The 19,796-nt window shown below is 38.9% G+C and overlaps 1 pseudogene; it reads left to right on the top strand.

The window, feature by feature from the left end:
- Positions 1 to 393: 393 nt before the first annotated feature.
- LOC112623382 lies at positions 394 to 1,777 on the top strand (annotated as a pseudogene).
- The last annotated feature ends 18,019 nt before the right edge of the window (positions 1,778 to 19,796 follow it).

The following is a 19,796-nucleotide window of genomic DNA, read 5'->3' as shown; positions in this document are numbered from 1 at the left end:
TTTTGAGACGGAGTCTCGCTCTGTCGCCCAGGCTGGAGTGCAGTGGCTGGATCTCAGCTCACTGCAAGCTCCGCCTCCTGGGTTTACACCATTCTCCCGCCTCAGCCTCCCGAGTAGCTGGGACTACAGGTGCCCGCCACCTCGCCCAGCTAGTTTTTTTTGTATTTTTTTAGTAGAGATGGGGTTTCACCGTGTTAGCCAGGATAGTCTCGATCTCCTGACCTCATGATCTGCCTGTCTTGGCCTCCCAAAGTGCTGGGGTGAGCCTCATTTTAAAGAACAGGAACCTTGTCTACCCGTTGGCATAGCCTCTTGTGCAGCAACATAGGCTCCTGTTCCTGCCGCAACTCTCTCCCTCCTTCTCTGGCCATCAGAGTCCAGAGTTGGTCCACCATGGCTTTACTCACTGCTGCCACCGAGTTCTTGGGAACAAAGGATGTATCTTGTCTTGTTCTTGCTGCCTGGCATGCCAGTACCTCCTCTAGGAATTTGGAAGACACATTGACTTACCTGATACCCAAGGAGCAGGCCAGAATTAAGATCTTCAGACAGCAAAGTGGCAAGAGGGTGGTGGGCCAAACCACTGTGGGCAGGATGTGTGGTGGCCTGAGAGGCACAAGGGGATTGGTATATGAAACATCAGTTCTTGATCCTAATGAAAGCATCCATTTCTGAGGCTTTAGTGTCCCTGAGTGCCAAAAACTGCCACCTAAGGCTAAGGGTAAGAAAGAACCTCTGCTGGAGGGCTTATCTCAGCTGCTGGTAGCTGAACATATCCCAACAGAGGAAACAGGTATCCTGGCTTTCAAAAAAGTGGTCAAAGAGGGCAGCTCTACCCTCCCATGTGGTCACCATGCTGGACAACTTTCCCACCAATATACATCCCATGTCTCAGCTCAGTGCAGCCTATACAGCCCTCAACAGTGAAAGTAATACTACCTGAGCATATGCAGAGGATATCAAGTTCTGGGAGCTGATTTATGAAGACTGTGTGGATCTGATCACAAAGCTACCTGTGTTGCAACAAAGATCTACCAAAATCTCTACTAAGAGGGCAAAAATGTTGGGGCCATTGACTCCAAGTTGAACTGGTCCCACAATTTCACCAACATGTTAGGCTATACTGATGCTCAGTTCACTGAGCTCACGCACCTGTACCACACCATCCACAGTGACCATGAGGGCAGCGATGTAAGTGCCCATATCAGCAACTTGTTGGGCAGTGCCCCTTCAAGCCTTTATCTGTCCTTTGCAACAGCCATGTATGGATTGACAGGCCCTCTACATGTACTAGCAAATCAAGAAGTGTTTGTCTGGCTAACTCAACTACAGAAGGAAACTGGCAAAGATGTGGCATGTGAGAAGTTATGAGACTACACCTGGAACACACTCAACCTAAGATGAAGTTATTCCAGACTGTGGCCATGCAGTATTAAAGAAGACTGATCCATGAGATACCTGCAGTGACAGTTTGCTCTGAAACACCACATAATGACCCCATGTTAACTTGGTTGCTCAGCTACACAAGATTGTGCTCAATAGCCTCTTAGAGAATGGCAAAGCCAAGAATACTTGGCCCAATGTAGACACACCCTGGGGTACTGCTCCAGGACTATGGCATGATGGAAATGAATTACTACACTGTTCGGTTCAGAGTGTCTCGGGCACTGAGTGTACTGGCGCAGCTCATCTGAAGTCATGCACTCGGATTCTCTCTAGAAAGGCCCAAGTCTTTCTAGATGGTCTGATGAAGTTCATGGACTCTAAGTTGGGATAAAACTGGAGACTGGGGGGAAAGTGACTACCAGAAAGTGAGGACACTTAAAAAAAAAAAAAAAGTCTACTTTTGTTTTAAGGGGGCTTTAAAGACTTAGAATTAAATTGTATCTGAGGCACTGATAATAGATTTGAGGTTAAAATGTAAATTAAAAATTTTAAAAATGGAAAACCTAACTAACTCCCTTCACTTGCCTAGTATGAGTTGCCCATCAACTGCAGAATGACCACGACTAATGCATGTGTAATGGGTTAAGTCTGGCCCCTGCACCATCTCAGAGTGAGAATCTGGCTCCTCTTTCCCTTAGTCAAAGCTGTTTGCAGGGAATGTGGAGTCACTTCTGAGATTTTGCTTCTACTCTGCCAAGTGCACAATAAGCCAGCAAGCCAGGACTCTTCCCTTTCTGTTTCCATAGGAATGTCGTTGGATAGTCAGCTGTACCGAGTCCCTCAGCCCTCTCTCCTGCACACTAACACCTCCTAGCAAGATCTATTGGTTAGCTGGACATGCTTTGGCAATTTTTTATGCTACCAGGTGAGCATAAAGTAATGATATTTGTTGTAACTGGCACCTAGTGTTTGATTTGATTTCTCTTTTCAAAACTATCCTATTAAAATTAAGGTCTCAGAGTGTTCTGTCTCCCATTACTTTAATACCCCCATTCAGACTTTCTACACCTGTTGCACCTCAAGATAAGGATGTCTGGGACCTCCCCATCTTGGCCCTCACCAGAGACCTCTTTCAACAGATCTGTCTTATCTGTGGTCCCAGTCAATGGGTTTTTATCAGTGCTTAATGCGAACTAAATATTTTACTTCCACAGAACACATACCACTACCCTCTGACCTTCCCCTGCCCTTCTAAGGTGCTGTGGGGCATAAACAGGGACTCAGGAATGACAGCATGATAGCTTCAGGGTCTGGTCCCAGGAGTATTAGCTCCTCTTTTGGAGCAAGAAAATGATTCAAGATTGGACATGGTCTCCTCTAATTATTGGGTCCTGGAGTTGAGAGGATTAAAAACAGTAAGCCTTCCCCTTCATCCTTTGCCTCAAGAAAATGCTCCCTTACTTATCAACCTCCTTTTCCTGTCCTGCCTCAAGCGCTCACAATACAGTGTTTGTCTTAGAAGCCCCATTTGCACATGTTTTCAGAAACTCAGAATGTTCTACTGCCTTTTCTTGAAGAACTGATTAAGATACATTCTTTCTGTGCCCCTTTCTTCCTTCCAAATTCCTGCCTGTGTTTCTGTGGATCCACCATCCCCAGAACTACACTGTTGAGATGAACACAGTGTAAGCCCCTAATAACTGTAAGGTCATGATGCAGACTTCAGGTTGCTCTGTATAAAATGCAAAGTCAATGTTTTTATTAACAATGAAAAAAGAACAATACCAGACACTCTGAGCTGGCTTTGCAGGTGGTCATATAGATCTGAAATAACTTCCCATTATAGTAGAAGACTGAGAAATTATCCAAATAATGCAATCATTTAGGGCGTTAAAAAGAGTTTCTATGTAATGCATTTATAAATGTTATGCATGTATGTAATAAATACGTACTCACAAAAGGGTTTCTCTGCTACTGAGAAAAGTATTTTTACCTACACAATAATAAATAGCTAGTGTTTCTTAAGCACTACTAGATGCCTGACATTGTTCTAAGTGTTCTACATATGTAGTTTCTTCATCTTAACAGCAGCCCTCTAATTTGATCCTATTATTATCTCCACAGAGCACAGAAAAATGAAGCATTATGTCCAAGGTCAGCCAGCATTCAATCCCAAGCAGTCTGGCTCTGTAGTATATAGTCTTACCACGACAAAATATAACATCTCATTTGACCTAGTTATATAGATACTATTATATCCATTTGTCAGATGAGAAAATTGAGGCTTAGTGGGATTATATAACTTTCAAACTTCCTCTGCTAACATGATAGATTCAGTTCTAATCTTTCTGATTCCGAAGTCCATGCTTATAGCCAATTTTAAACTTATAAAACCACTACAGCCTCCTAAATGCAGGACCACTGTGTAAGATGTGAAAGTTACCATGACCCTCAAAAGCAATACAAGCAAAAGGGAACAAATTATATTAGTGACCTGAACCACACCATCTCACTGAGGTGGCTCAGCCCTAGATAGCACCAGGATTTTTTCATCACTAATCACAGGGCAATGGTCCTAGGCCCAACCTCCCATCTGGCTCAGAGCTACTACTGTCAACACAAAAGATGGCCTTTGTTTTCTGGTCTTTACAAATCCTTGTAGCAGTTTCTCTACCTGTCTCCAGGAGTGGTCACAAGGCTAGCCAGAATGAAATTCAACCCAGAGACCCAAACCTGGATTCAAAACAGAAACTGCTCGAAGGGTTGAGTCAGGAGTTGTGTCCCCACAGAGCTCTTTGATCCTGAGAGAGGAAATCATTGGCACAAAGGAAAAGAGAAGCAGATTATAGACGAGACAGCTTTTGTTGCTGAAGGTCTTTTCCTTCTAGATGAGCATTCTGGATTTCAGAGTGGCTGTTTCCTGCTGAGCTTCAATGGGCCGGGCCTCTGCCCCTGCACAAAAGAGTAGGAGAATTTTGAACTCAAACATAAAAGCAGAGCAGCAGGCCACAGCGTCTACAGCTCAGGCCTGCTGGGAGCCACAGCCAGTTCAGATACCATATGTGTCCTGCTTATCCATCTGGTTCTTTGGACAAGGCCAAACAAAACAGTGGAAATAAATGGCAGAGTAAAGTCTTTTGCCCTGGCCCTGAAGCACATACTGACCTCACCTTGCAGAGTTTTTCTGTAAATCATTTGGATTATAAGTAGTTTGATTTAAAGTATAAGAATCCAATCTATACAAAACTTTAAAGGGGGACAAAAAAGTTCCAACATTACATCTGATTAGCAGGCTAATCACCTTATATCTGTCCCTCCATTTACCAATATTACTTCATAAATTAAAACCTGAAATCCAGTGAAACCATAAAAACATGTAGCTTAACCACATGTGAATCCAAACCAAATCAGCCACAGTTTATACAACCACTACAAAAGCTTCTGCATTATTAAACTATATTTTATGAAGAATTGGACTCACTTATTTAAGCAAAAGTCAGCACAGTAAATTTTTATGTAATAAGAAGACTTTATAATCTCTGATAGATTATTCTACATCTTAATTTTCTATGTAATTTCAACTTTGATTAACTGTAGACTCTTCATTGAAGCTAATATATCTCTGTGGCTAATACTTTCAATGAACTTAGTTTGTATATTTAGTTATGAGTTGCTTAACCACAAGGATACATTCTGAGAAATTTATCTTTAGGAGAATTCTTTGTTATGGGATCATGGAGTGTACTTACATAAACCTGTATAGCAGTGGTCCCCAACATTTTGGGCACCAGGGACTAGTTTCGTGGAAGATAAATTTTCCACAAACCTGGAGGGGGAGGAGCGGGGATAGTTTGGAGATGAAACTGTTCCACCTCCATGATTCTCATAAGGAGCAGCAACCTAGATCCCTCACACGCTCAGTTCACAATAGGGTTCACACTCCTATGAGAATCTAACGCTTCTGCTGATCTGACAGGAGGCAGAGCTCAGGTAGCAATGCTTGCTCGCTGGCCCACTGACCTCCTGTTTCCTGCTTTGTGGCCTGGTTCCTAACAGGCCACAGACCACTACCAGTCTTGACAGAATGGGGGCGTGAAGGTTGGGGACCCCTACCCTACTACACACCTTGGCTACATGGTATAGCCATGTTGTTTCTAGGCTACACACCTGTTCAGCATGTTACTGTAGGGAATACCGCAGGCAACTATAACAATGGCAAGTATTTGTGTATCTAAACATAGAAAAAGTAATGCATTGTCTTGTGACTTCATGATGGCTTCATCACTAGGGGAGAGGAATTTTTTCAGCTCCATTATAATCTGAAAGGATCACTGTTATCTATGTAGTCCATTGTTTACCAAAACGTCATTATATGGTGCATGACTGTATTTCAGTTACTTTCAACAGACCGAACATTAGCTTTGTACTATACCCAGTTTCTCAGTCTCAGCGCTATTGACATTTTAGACCAGATAAATCTGTTGTGGGGGATTATCCTGTGCATTGCAGGACTTTTATCGCCACACTTAGTCTCTCACTTAAATGCCACTAGCACTGCCCCCCATTTGTGAAAACACCAAATGTCTCTATATATTGTCAGATGTCCCTGTGGAGTGAGTTGAAATCACCCCTGGTTGAGAACCACTGGTTTATATGATACAGAGAATAACTTTTGAATGCTGATCTGCTCCTTCTCATTTATACATAATCATTCAGTAACAGCTAATACTCAGTATTAATATAAGGCAATGACTAGACCCATTGGATTTTTTAATCTAAGTTATAAACTTATCTTCTGAACTCATAAAAGTAATGTTATAATAGTTTCTGAATACCATGAAAAGTCAATCATACACAAAACTCTATGTATTATATAATGGTGAGGTTTATTCCAGGCCCACTGACAAGTCTGTCTTACTTCACTGAAGTTAACCCTCCATACACAGATAATGACAGATGACTGGGCAGGTGGGAAAGATGGATGGGAAGAAAGAAAAAGCAGCAAGAATGTGGAGTCCCGATAAATAAGCAATAACAAGGAAGGGGACCCAGGTGGCAGAGGTCCCCAGGTGAGGAAGAACAATGAACAATTGTTTTGAGAGATGGCTAACCACAAATAACCTGAGGGCACCACAACCTTGCATGTAGCCCCCCTCCAGCAGGACCCTATAAAAATTCCCTCCAGCCCCTGCCTCTTTGCAGACAGCCTCTTCTCTGCTGTCCTGCCTATTGCAGTCTTGCCACATATTTTCATACTTTCTCTAATAAATCTGCTTTTCTTTACCTACAACTGTCTTGGTAAATTCCTTTACTGTCTGCACCACTCACCCTAGATAGTTACTACCCATGACAAAAAGACTAGAGAGCAGGCTATGAACAGTACTGAAGGTGGCTGAAATCATATGAGTAACGTTCCTTAAGAAAACTAGAAAAATACGTTTTCATGCAAAAGCAAACTATTTTAATAATGTACTTAGTTTGAAAATAGTCTTCATAATTAAATACAATGCATAAAATCCCCATTTAATGTTCTAAACTTACTATTTTAACTTAGGACCCTTTTTTTAGTAAACCTCTTTTAATGTTGCTTCACTTAAATCATTTGTCTCTTTTTCTCCAGATGTTATGCTTCCTTTAAATAATTGCAAAGAGGTCATATTAAATTAGCCCTCTGTTTCAAAAGTGAAAAGCTCCAGTGAGCAAAGACAAATGTTTATGGCAAATTGGTTAGTAAAATGCTGTCTCATGAGAACTGGACATTAAACTGGAAATGTTTAACATCTCCTTGGTCAATCTCAATTCTTCCTTCAGTCACCGAAAATTATTTTTAGTTTAATCACAACTCATCACACTGTACACATTGAGATTGCTACTTTACTCCTTTAATTAAAAACAAAAACAAATAAAAATATTTTTATTTGGCTTTGCTAAAAGAAACTGGTTTAGTTCTATCACTGTGTATCAGAATTCTACTTCAATCTCAGTGATTATATTTTCTTGACATTTAATCAGACTGTAGTGATTTTCAACCATAGATTTAAAAAACATGCTTATAAATTAATATAAATAAAGTGCTTAAAACAGTGTCAGAAATAATGCCTTCCATAGTAAGAGTTACATAAGTACCTGCTATTATTACTGGGCTCCACTGAAGACTAACTAAATCCAAATCTATGGAGATTAAGTGTAGCCATCAGAATCATCAGAATATTTGGGCTAAGGCACTGGTACTTTGCCAAAGCCCTCTATGTGATGGCAGTGAGCCATCAGCATTGAGAAACATTGATTGTACCATGTGACAATGAAGCAAATTTAATAGCTTAAATGTCAGAAAACCTGATCAGTCTCATTCTATGTACCACTGATTTAAAAAAAAAAAAAAAATCTACCATTTTCTAGGCACTGTGCATGTCAAAGACATTGAAAATGAGTAAGACAATCTTTACCCTCAAGCAGCTAGCAATCAGTTAAATTAAACAGACCATGGCCCAATAAATACAGAGTAATTCTTTAAGGGTAAGAATAGTGATATTAACTAAGGGTGTGGGCCAAATAAACTATCAGCCAATTCTACTTGAATAAAGTAAGGAAGGCTCCCAGGGAGAGAGAAAATTGAAGTGACCCTTAAAGGATTAATGAAGTTGTGTTGGGTGCAAAATGAAGGGAAAGACACAGAAAGAAAGGGAAATCACATGTTTAAGAATTATTATGTAAAAGTTTAAGCAGAAGATGTGATGTGGGTGAAACTGCATAGATTCGAAGGGCTTGAAAACCGGGCCAAGAAAGTGTGATGTTTTCCTGTAGGCAAAGGGGAACCAAAGACGCATTTTAAGAAAAGGAGTAAAATGATCATACCTGCAACTTATATCTCTCTGTCTTCATGTAGTAAGAGCAGCAATAAACACACCCATACAGACTTGGGTCCTCACATGATCATGCTAGATAGACAGAAACCAAGTTTGAACCTCAGCCAATCTCATTTACATGGCAGAGCTCTACCCTAAAATATAAGAAAGCAAAGCAAGTGGGACAGTCTTAGTTTTGTGGAACTTGAAAATCCAGATCTTCCAGTCATTTAAGAAGAGGATGAACCAAAAAGCCGTCCAAGGATCTTTAATTGTCAACATTGGCTAATAATTTCTTCTTTCTAAAGGGAAAATAATAAAACCTATATTCTCCAGAAAGTCATAGATCTCTTTATGCTGTGAGGAAAGTTTTGAGGACATAGCAAGCATAATATTGCCAGGAAAAAGATAATCTAGGATATTCTTGGATGTTGTCTCCAGATGTTGAGTTTTAATTCTATCCTGATTTAGACAGTGAACTATTAAAATATGGAAAATATGATTATAATTTATGTTCTTCCATATAACGACTCAGGGGATTTCTTATTTTGTTATTAGAGGGGAGCAAAGCTATTGTTTTAAGTAGGACAAAAGCCCACATCTGCTCTTGTGCAAGTTACTCCTGGCTGCATCAGGCTTTCTAAGCATTGACTGTGGATGTGCGTGCAGCCGCACCCTCTCCTGGAATTCCTATTGGTCTCCTCCTTGTCCTAAGCTGCTGCTCAGGAGCTCACTGTAAATGAAACTATGTTGCTGCCGTTTGAAGTCAAAGTGAATTGATAACTGACTCAGTAATTGGCAACTACTCCTCTATCAATGTGTATGCACATGGAGACTTGGACCGTCAGATAAGGGTAAGTGGCTAAAATTTTATCATTGCAATGTGGACTGCTAAAGATAAACAGTGTTTACCGGCCCCCTAAAAGAGTAATCTTGACTTGGAAAAGGAAAATGGTTTCATCTGATCTTAACATGGAAACATTCAGCATAAGCCTCAGCAGAAATGCTCACTTGCAGAGTTTTAGACAAGGCTATTCCAAGGCCAAAGATTTATTTCTGCATACTGCAAAGGCCAATTTCCTGTTTCATGCTCTATATACAGACGTCCACAACAAATAATACCTGATGGAGATCCCTTTCTGTTTCTGAGAAACAAAGTGTTAAGACTGACATGGGTCAGTGAAATCATTTTTTGCTCTAGATCATGCCCAAGAAGAAGAGGATATTGTCTCTCTTCCAAGATTTGAAATCTGTCCTGAATCCGTGGCCCATGCAGATGCTGGTATGCTGCTTGGTATTTGGGGATTTCTTGCTGATGAATATGATATTTGCTTGGCTGCAAAGAGAAACCAGAGAAAAATAAAGAAGTGCTTTTGTTGGTAACATATTGTGGGGTCAGAATGTTGTTTTAGTGACTCATTTGAAAAAAAATGTGGTAGGAAACTAAATTCAACCCCGTGACAGAGTGCTATGGCTTTTGTTTAACAATAACTCCAGCCAACTCACTGGTGAAGATGCTTTTTACATAGGCTGGTTTTACATGATTCCAAAATATCTAGTAAATTTAATTCTAAAATCTAGTTCAATAATCTGGCTATTTTGTTTGAGAAATGTTAAACCTGAAGTAAACTGCCTCGGACAAATACTATATAAAACCAACATTCTGAGTAACAGATTAATTGATTAATGAATAGTGACCTGAAATTTTGGGATGCTTTGGTACTGTATTAGTCTGTTCTCACATCGCTGTGAAGAAATACTCAAAACTGGTAATTTATAAAGGAAAGAAGTTTAATTGACTCCCAGTTGTGCATTGCTGGGGAGGCCTCAGAAAACTTATAATCATGGCGGAAGGCGAAGAGAAAGTACCTTCTTCACAGGGAAGCAGGACAGAGTGAGTGCAAGCAAGAGAAGTGCCAGACACTTATAAAACCATCAGATCTTTTGAGACTCACTCACTATCACGAGAACAGCATGGGGGAAACCACCCCCATGATCTAATTACCTCTACCTCATCCTGTCCCTGACACATGAAGATTATGGGGATTATAAGGATTACAATTCAAGATGAGATTTTGGTTGAGGACACAGCCAAACCATGTCAGGTTTTTTATAAACAAATTAATACAGCTCACAGTTCCTGGAACCCACCATCTTATTATCATCTCTGCTTCTTGGCCTCTAGGTTAGACAATATATTTCTCAACCACAATAGTCCCATTGTCATTGGAATACAGGAGGAGCTGGTAGGAGGGTATAAGTGACCATCTCAGAGCCATGCCCTCCCTCATTGAGGCATTCTGTCACTCACTTAGTTTGTTTTTGGTTTTGTTAAAATCCCTTTATTAGAGTCTTCATTATAGTCTGACTTTTTTCTTTATACTAATGCATCTTCCACAGCCATAATTCATGACATCTGCATTTCTATCTGCACACTTACCCACCTCTATTACCTTCATCTGATACAGAATTTTATTCCATCTTCATCTTTCAAACATAATTCAGATTTTAAGGTCAAGCCCAAAGCTATTTCTTCTATAAAGAAACGCATACATTCCCTCTTGTTTCATGCAATGGCTCCACTAAAACTATATTTATAGTTTTATTACAGCACATTCTGACTGTGTTATGATTCTTTGTGTCCATGTCTGTGCCACCACTAAATTGTTAGCTCCTTGAGCACTGCACTACTGTTTACTCATGGGGACCCATTCCTCTTCAATTTCATATTTCTATACCAAGCACAGTTGTTCAGCTAGTAGGTGAGTAACACATTTGTTTAATTGATGATGCTCACATCCTTCAAATAAATGTATCAGATGACAAAGTGGTGTGGGGGTAGTGGGAAAGAAAGAGGGAAATGAGGGAAAACAAAGAGAGAGACAATGTCAAATTGGAAATTCAACCTGATTTAACATCTAATACATAATTACTCATGTTGGCAAGCATCATAAGGAAAAACTCAAACATGATCGCTCCGCATGTTTTCCTTTAATATATTTATTCATGCACAAACAATATCAAGGTTTCCCATGATTAAAACATGGATATTTCTACTTGGCTTCCTTTTGGACACACTGCTTCAGAACAAACCAAGTCTGATAATAAAGTAAATCTTCTCACTATGCCTTAACAACAACCCCATCCCTTGTTTTAAAACAATAATTTGCTGTCGAAATACTATACTTCCCTCAAGGAAATGAAAGGAGAATACAGAGCCAGTGCACACTAATGTAAAACAGCATCACAAGTTAAAATGCAATTCACATCAGCATGGAAATTACTGAGTGGGTGGTTACTGCTACAAAAATAAAAGGACATAGTAATCAGAAATGAACTATCTATACCATAGGAGTGAAGCTTTTTCATAATGAACCTATAAAAAAGGAGTGAGATTTTTGCATAATACATTTACAGAGGTAGTATTCTATTAAATGCATTTTTTTCCCAATAAGATTCAGTATTCTTGGGAAATTCAGGAAGGATATTGGTTTTTGGTGGCCATAACTGATCCACTGGGAATTTTATATTCAATTTTGGGAATGTTCAGGATTTGTGTTTTACTATCTATATAGATAGTTGACCTTGCTTTTTTTTTTTTTTCCCCCCCAAATGTATGACACTGGAGGTTTAAGGGTCTTGTCTTTTTAACAGAGATTTAACTGGCCCCACCATTTGGATTTGGTTTGACTATTAAAAATAGAATCTAAAGATTTTACACTATGCATCCCAAATTGTGAACCTTTGTTCTCTGCCAATACTATACTTAAGATTTCTAACACTTAGCAATTTTCTAACATTGTGGTTGAGGTCATCTTTGAAAAACCTACATTTATATTTTCCCCTTGTGATGCAGAATCAATACGTTACTGGCTGAGAAAAAGTGAAACACTCCATTCACGTTAGACTGTTGAGTGAAAATGCAAATGAGCAGGCAGCAAATCTTGCATGTTATGCAAACACAGAAGCTAAAAAAAGTATTTCTGATCACTGGCTCTCTTGTTGGAAATATTAAATTTGTCCAGGTTTCAGATTTTTTAAGTCTCAATATCCTGCACTTTTTAAAAGAGGAGTTTCATAAAGAGCATGCATAATTACCAGAAGAAAACCTGTACTAATCATGCAACACTTCACATAAGAATTTCCATCTAACTTTCCACATGCTTTCTACAAAGCCAAGCCTTTCTTTTCTTCTTCTTCTTCCTTTTTTTTTTCAGGCCAATAAGACAATCAAATAATATCCACCATATATAGCCATGAAAATACACATGACGTAATGGAAAATCAATTGAAACACCACAAAGAGGACTAAAAGTAAAGTGAAATCTCTAGATTTTAGAATTTTCTTGAAAAGTTACCCACAATGTCAAAACATTTAAATTTGGTTTAGATGTGGAGAGAACTGTTTGGAATTCATACAAGAGAGCTTGAAAATTTAATAATGGACATCAGTGTATTTGTTTTTTATAAAGGACAGCAGCACTCCTCACAAGAAACTTTTGTTTACTTCTGTGGGAGCCTTTCTTGCTGCCTGTCACGGGATGCTACATTCTTAGTGTTTCCTTTCAGAACAGGAATTCTCAAACATAAGAAAGCCTCCAAGTCCCCTGGCGGGCTGGGGTCCAGCTGCAGATTTCTGATCCAGTAGGTCTGGAGTTGGGTCTGGAAACTGCATGTCTAACAAGACTCCAGGATTACTGAGCTGCTGGCCTGGGGACTGCACTTTGGACTTCTCTGATTTAAGAGGGGGCAGCGTGAAGAAGCTTGGAAGCATGAGGGAGAAGGAGGACAGGAGCCAGGAGAGAGATCTGTGGAAAGAAGCTGAGTCTGTGAAGCTGTAGAAACAAGGGGCTGCCTCAGTAGCTAATCTATGGAGAGTAGGGTCTTGAAAATACTCCATGTGGTCAGACTGAACCAAGAGATATGAGAATGAAGTAGCCTACAGAATAAGAAATAAGTGCCAGAAAAAATTTAAAAGGGAAAGATAGATCATAGACCAAGCCCTTTAAAAAATGACAACAACTAAGACAGATTACAAGGAAAAATCATCCTGCATCTTAAAATATGATCATTTTCCAGTCCTCCTGTCCTCTACCCTAATGGAAAGTGGTAGAAGCTTCCCCTACAAACTAGCAAAACAGGTGTGAATTTCATTCCACTGACTGTAGTGGACAGGAAGCACCAGTCTCCTGATTATTCAGTACTTAACTTTATTGCCGAATCCAAGTGCTATCCCAGCTTGGAAAATGCAACCTCAGTTATTTTTGAAGTGTCTGCTCTCCTCCAGGTTGGGATGTGGCTCAGAAATCTTAGACTAGTCCCAGGCACAGTGTGGAGTTCAATGTTACGTGTTCATCAAGTATCAATCGTCAACCCACATGAGTCATCCTCAGTATGTCCGTGGGCTTTCTCCCTATCAGCTGCTTCCTCACACTGTTACTATGAGACTCTCTTACGAAGCATCTATGGCTCAGTCTGACTAAAGGCACTGCAGAGCAACTCCTTGCTAGATTCTTCTGGGTTCTCCATCCCAGGAAGCAGAGTTGCCACTGCTCTAGCACTCACAGACTATTTGCTCCTCTCCCCCTACAGGCTGGAGGGGAATCTCATTTCAGTTTGTGACTGGGGTCCCCTAACTCCCCGGCTTCTACACATGATTCTCTGGGACTTAAAAATGTTTTTCTCACTTTTACTTATTTCACAGTTCCCCAATTTTTAGGATTTAGGCATAAATGTCTGAGAGTCCGACACTTACAGGAGCCATAGGGACAGAATAAATAAGAAAAGCAAGTTGTAATATAAAAAAGACTGATAGTGAGTGCTGTACACTGGGAAGGGAAAGAACCTCAAAAAGCATTAATATTAAAAAATTTTTAACTGTGGAGGCCAAACAACACACTTATTTGGGTCAATGGTACAGCAGGCTTCGCATTTGTGAGCATAGTTGAGATTAATGGAAAGCAAAGATGTTTTCTGCTTTCCTCCTGGCTATTCATGAGGAATTGAGTATAGTGCATGCTCTATTTTCATGAAGACAAGAATTGTTTTGCTAGTCTTGTTCACAGTTGTATCCCCAGCAGGTAAAACAGTGCTTGGCACACTATAGATGCGCTCAGTAAATATCTGCTGAATGGCTGAATAAATAAATAACTAAATACGTAACAGAAACAAGTACATTATCATCTTAAAATATTATCCAGCCCTACTGTCTTTAGTCTGTGCAAATCACACTGATGATTAAATGCCACATTGTATAGAAGATATGTGTGTATATATATATATATATCTCCAAGGGCCCAGCCCTTTTCCTTGCTGATATGGTTTGGCTCTGTGTCTCCACCCAAATCTCATGTCAAATTGTAATCCCTAGTATTGGGAGAGGGACCTAGTGGGAAGTGATTGAATCATGGAGGAGGACTTGTTGTTCTCATAATAGAGTTCTCAAGAGATCTGGTTGTTTAAAAGTGTGTGGCACTTTATCCTTTATTCTCTCTCTTCCACCTGTTCCAGCCATGTAGGACGTGCCAGCTTCTCCTTTGCCTTCCACCACAATTGTAAGTTTCCTGAGGCCTCCCAGTCATGCTTCCTGTATAGCCTGTGGAAACGTGAGCCAATTAAACTTCTTTTCTTTATAAATTACTCAGCCTCAGGTAGTTCTTTATAGCAGTGTGTGAATGGACTAATACACTTGCACTACCCCCCATACCACTACTTGGACACAGCAGTAAAACTGTAACTTCCTGATAAAATGTGGAATGTACTGGACTGAGGCTAAATTAGACAAATATGTTTACATCTGATATGTGGTGGCTAAAATAAAACAGAAGCTTAGGGTATTATTACAGATTTCAGTGGTTTCAAAGAAGGTCAAGAAATAACCTGAGGAACCCAAGCTTAGAAGCTGAGAACTTGATCTGAACTAATTTGCACTGTGCTTCTCTTATTCACTAAAAAGCTGTCTAATTCCCTTGGGGAAAATATTATCATTATATTTCTACCACTTATTCACTTGTCTTCTACAGTCAGGCTCAGGAGTTCATGGCTTTCTGCCTGCAGCTTCCTCTTTTATCTGAGGCTATTCTATGAGGTCCCAAACCACTGGAAAGAAAGAAAACTAATCTTCTCTGATCTGCACCGTTGCTTCCACCCATGAATTGCTTCCCTTGGTGAAGCATTAAGCATTAAGCCAGGAGCACATGAGCTCTGATAAAACACTCTGGAGGAAGAGAGATTTGCTATTGCAGCTGTTCATTATTTGTGAACTTCTCCAGTGTTTGTCCTATTAATATGTCCAGTTCCAGGAACATTTTGATAAGAGAAAAGAATATTTTGAAGTCCATGTGCCCTTAAGCACGAATAGTCACTGCTCATTCCTAATTTGTAGTAAGGATCATCTCCAACTATTTGGGCCTCATGGCCTCCATTTCAATTTAGTGCACTTTATAACCTCCCTTCTCAGGTACCCACTAATCCAGGACTTTTTATTCTTTCTACTGCTGCTGTTGGGAGACAATATACAAGAGGTGTGGCTTGCAGCATACTGTGATAGAAAGAGCATGACATGTGAGGTTAGGAGATCTGGGTTGGACTTACATTTCTACCAGTTACTCACATGGATTTGTTTAATTGCCAACCTTCTAAAACACATGCCGTAGTGAAAACTGAAAAAATATAGCAGGATGACTGTGAGGTGTACATGAGATAAAAATATGAGAAGGTACTTTGTAAGAAGTAAAGAACAATAAAAATGCTAGTCATTGCTGTTGATAATATTAACACTCTGAGTAGGAACAGAGTGGGAGGCAAGAAGGAAGATGGTGAGTGGGAAAGTAAGTGTGCTGGTAACAGAAAAGACAAAACTGGGAGTCCTAGGACTCTTTGATACATGGTAGTTGGTTGGGGGAGGATGTGGCATCAGAGAACAAGGGCTGACTAATCATCATGTGAGTAATCTTCTAGTTATTGCCCCAAAAGAAGAGAATGAATGACTTGGCCTGCAAAAGGGAGGGTGTGGAAAGATAAGGCATTCAATTTGAGACTTTAACAGTTTGTGCCCTCTTTTCAACATAGCAGCCACCCTAACATTGCTGGAGGAGGAGGAAGAAATTTGAACATAATATAAAGAATATAGTAAGTAAGCCTGAGATAAAATGATGACTGAGACCATGCTGGTCCTTCCTGTAGTTTATGGTTAATAACAGAAAATACTTCTTAATCCCTTCTGCGGTCTGCCCAGACTCACCAAGACCTAGGTTGTGACAAAGATAGCCAGTTGCCTACAGAAAGACCTGTTCTCTCCTATCCTTCTCAGTATCCTTATCTTTCCCTGGGTATATTGCCACCCAAAACAAAAGGCTACCTACCCAGACACTCTTACACTTGGATGTGGGGACAAGGCTAATTTCTGTTCATGACATATAGTGAGAATGTTTGTCAGACTTTAAGTAGGACCCTTTTATGGAACTGACTCAGTTGGGAGGGTTTCTTTCATGGCCTTTTGCCATTCTTCCTTTCTCTGGCCAGCTACATGGACATGATGTCTGGGTATCCAATCCTCTACCACCACTGTGCTGTTTCTTACATAGTTGAGCTCCCATCAATCAATCTACATTTGCTCAGACACCATCCCCAGAAAACAATAATGTATTATTACGCTATTCTTTTCTGGGGATGGTGTTTGAACAAATGTAGATTGATTGGTAGGAGCTCAACTATGTGTGAGCATAATGACCATCACACTACTCGAAGCAAAACCAAGGCAAAGGGAAAAAGATCCTTGGTGGCAGTATGTGTCTTATAAAACAGAGCTTTTCCAAAGATTCAGGTTATGAGGATAAGAGAAGACTTATATATCTTCTGTAGATTCCGACAGAAGATAATTACCTTAGTTAGGTGAAGGCTTTCTACAATCTAGAGATTAAGATGGGTACCAGGTCCAACAAACATTCTTATAGTCTTATAAAGCAATGCATGAGATAAGAAAGAAATAGACCTTTGAGTCTCTGATGGTTAATATTGAGTGTCAACCTGATTGGATTGAAGGATGCAAAGTACTGTTCCTGGGTGTGTCTGTGAGGGTATTTTCAAAGGAGATTAACATCAAAAGGTGTGTCAGTGGACTGGGAGAGGCACTCCCACCCTCGATCTGGGTGGCCACCATCTAATCAGCTGCCAGAGTGGCTAGAATAAAGCAGGCAGAAGAAGGTGGTAGGAGCTTACTTGCTAAGTCTTCCAGACTTCATCTTTCTCCCGTGCTGGATGCTTCCTGCCCTTGAACATCAGCCTCCAAATTCTTCAGGTTTTGGACTCTTGAACTTACACCAGTAGTTTTCCGGGGCTCTTGGGACTTCGGCCATATACTGAAAGTTGCACTGTCGGCTTCCCTGCTTTTGAGGTTTTAAGAATTTGAACTGGCTTCCTTGCTCCTCAACTTGCAGACAACTTATTATGGGACTTCACCTTGCGACTGTGTAGGTCAATTCTCCTTAATAAACTCTCCGTCATATATACATCTACCCTATTAGTTCCAACACTCTAGAGAACGCTTATTAATACAGAATCTGAAGACAGGAAAGAGAAGTTCACCTCTGACAATTATCTACTATAATGCGCAGAAAAATACCTTAAAAATTAACCAATTTTTTTTTCTTTCTTTGCAGGGATTTTCGTTGTTGTGGGGGTTTTTGTGTTGGTTTTTTTGTTGTTGCTACTGTTGTTGTTTATGCTATTGTGGTGATACTATTGTATTTCTGACTGTCATCCCCCAAAAGATACAAAGAAGGTAGTCTCTATGACACAGGAGTAGAAAGCTATAACAAGTGCAAAAGTTAAAGTGTAAAAGCTTTAGAACGAGTTTTAAAATAAATACAATAGGAGAGTTTCAAAAAACTTTAAAACAGTAGGATTCAAAAAACTTTAAAAATACTAAAAAACTGTAAGCCACATTGATAGTGGCAAATAGTAAAATATATGTTGGAATTGAAAAAGATGATATAATAATAATGTAATAATAACACATTTAAGAAGCACTCTCAATATGTAGAAGCTGAGGAAAAAGAGGAAAATGATAGAGGAAAGATAATTGATATGGCAGACAGAGACTATGGAACCAACATTCAAATAATTGTTACTCAGAAAAAAAGTAAATAAATTGGACAAAAACAATAATCAAAGATGTTACAAAATAAAAGTTTCCTGATTTTAAAAAAAGGGCCATGAAAAAGAGAGAAATAATGATATATCATACCTATTTTTATTTTTAAAAAGTAGTGTATAAAACTCTAGGTACAAAATATATATATATGTAATACACTCAAGCACAAAAGTGATACTGGCCTCAAATTTCCCCTTTAAAATACAAAAAGCTAAAAAGTGATGGTGAAAATGTAGTTTTTTAAAGGCTATAAAGATATAATCAAATACAACATTTACCCAGCTAAAAATATGGGGAAAGGTATTCCAATATGCACTAATTGAAATTAAATAATAAGAAAGAAAATTACTATAAAGGAAATATCATGTAATTACTGTGATAATAAGATTACAGCAGTGGAAAAATGGAAAAATCTAGGTTAAATATAAGATTATCTAAGACATTATCAAAATTATTTCAAGGAGCAAAAATATGCTAATAATCATGAAAAATAATGAAAGAGTTATCAAAATGTACCTCTGAAATAACCACTGAGACCAGTAAATTCAATATAAAATTTAATAAATAAATATCATGCTGTTTAAATATTTTCAGAATACATAGAATAATTTCAACTTCCCACATCTTTATATAAAACTAGCCATAACTCTGGTGGCAAAATTGTTATCAATAGTTCAAATAGAAATTATAATATAATGTGTTATAAACATACTTATATACACCTAAATGATATAAAATTTTAAAGTAGTTACACAACTCTAAATAAATGACATAAAATATATTTCAAGATAGATTAATGTTTTAAATTTTTAAAAAATTTAACCAAAGCAGTATATATCCACAGTAGGAAAAAATTTTAAACAATTAAACACATATCTGCCTGTCTCATAAAAAAAGATAAAAAGAAAAACAAATGGAAAGATAGTTTAGACTTCCAAGGTGAGATAGTAGAGATAAGCCTGATAAAAGAATGTTCCTACCCCAACGCTTGATGAAAGGAACAAGAAACACAAAAAACAAATTTTGAAAAGAAGTGCCAAACGAATGAATAAAAATTGCTTTCTTGGTTCAGGAAGTTTTTAAACTTATCTGCATCTTTCAGAAGAAATGATAGGAAAAGTAGATGATTAATCAATGCCTCAAAAGTCTTAATGGTATTCCTAAAAATGAGGAGAAGCTGAAGAAGTGGGTTGTTGGAAAAAGAGTCAGGAAAATAGCTATGCAAGCACCCCTACCAAAGGTACTAAATAGAGGAAGAGAAAAATTTCATTGACTGTCATTCTACGCTCTACTAGCAGGGGAGAGGAAAAGAGAGGGCTCTGAAAAACACCAGCAATAAGTTGCAGAAATGAAAACAGAAGAGTAGATAAATAGGAACAAACAAACAAAAAACCTGTGAGCACCAAAACCTG

This window comes from Theropithecus gelada, chromosome 4 (genome assembly GCF_003255815.1).
Source record: "Theropithecus gelada isolate Dixy chromosome 4, Tgel_1.0, whole genome shotgun sequence".
NCBI lineage: Eukaryota > Metazoa > Chordata > Mammalia > Primates > Cercopithecidae > Theropithecus > Theropithecus gelada.
The sequence above is the reverse complement of the archived record's forward strand: the minus strand, read 5'-3'. Positions and strand labels throughout refer to the sequence as shown.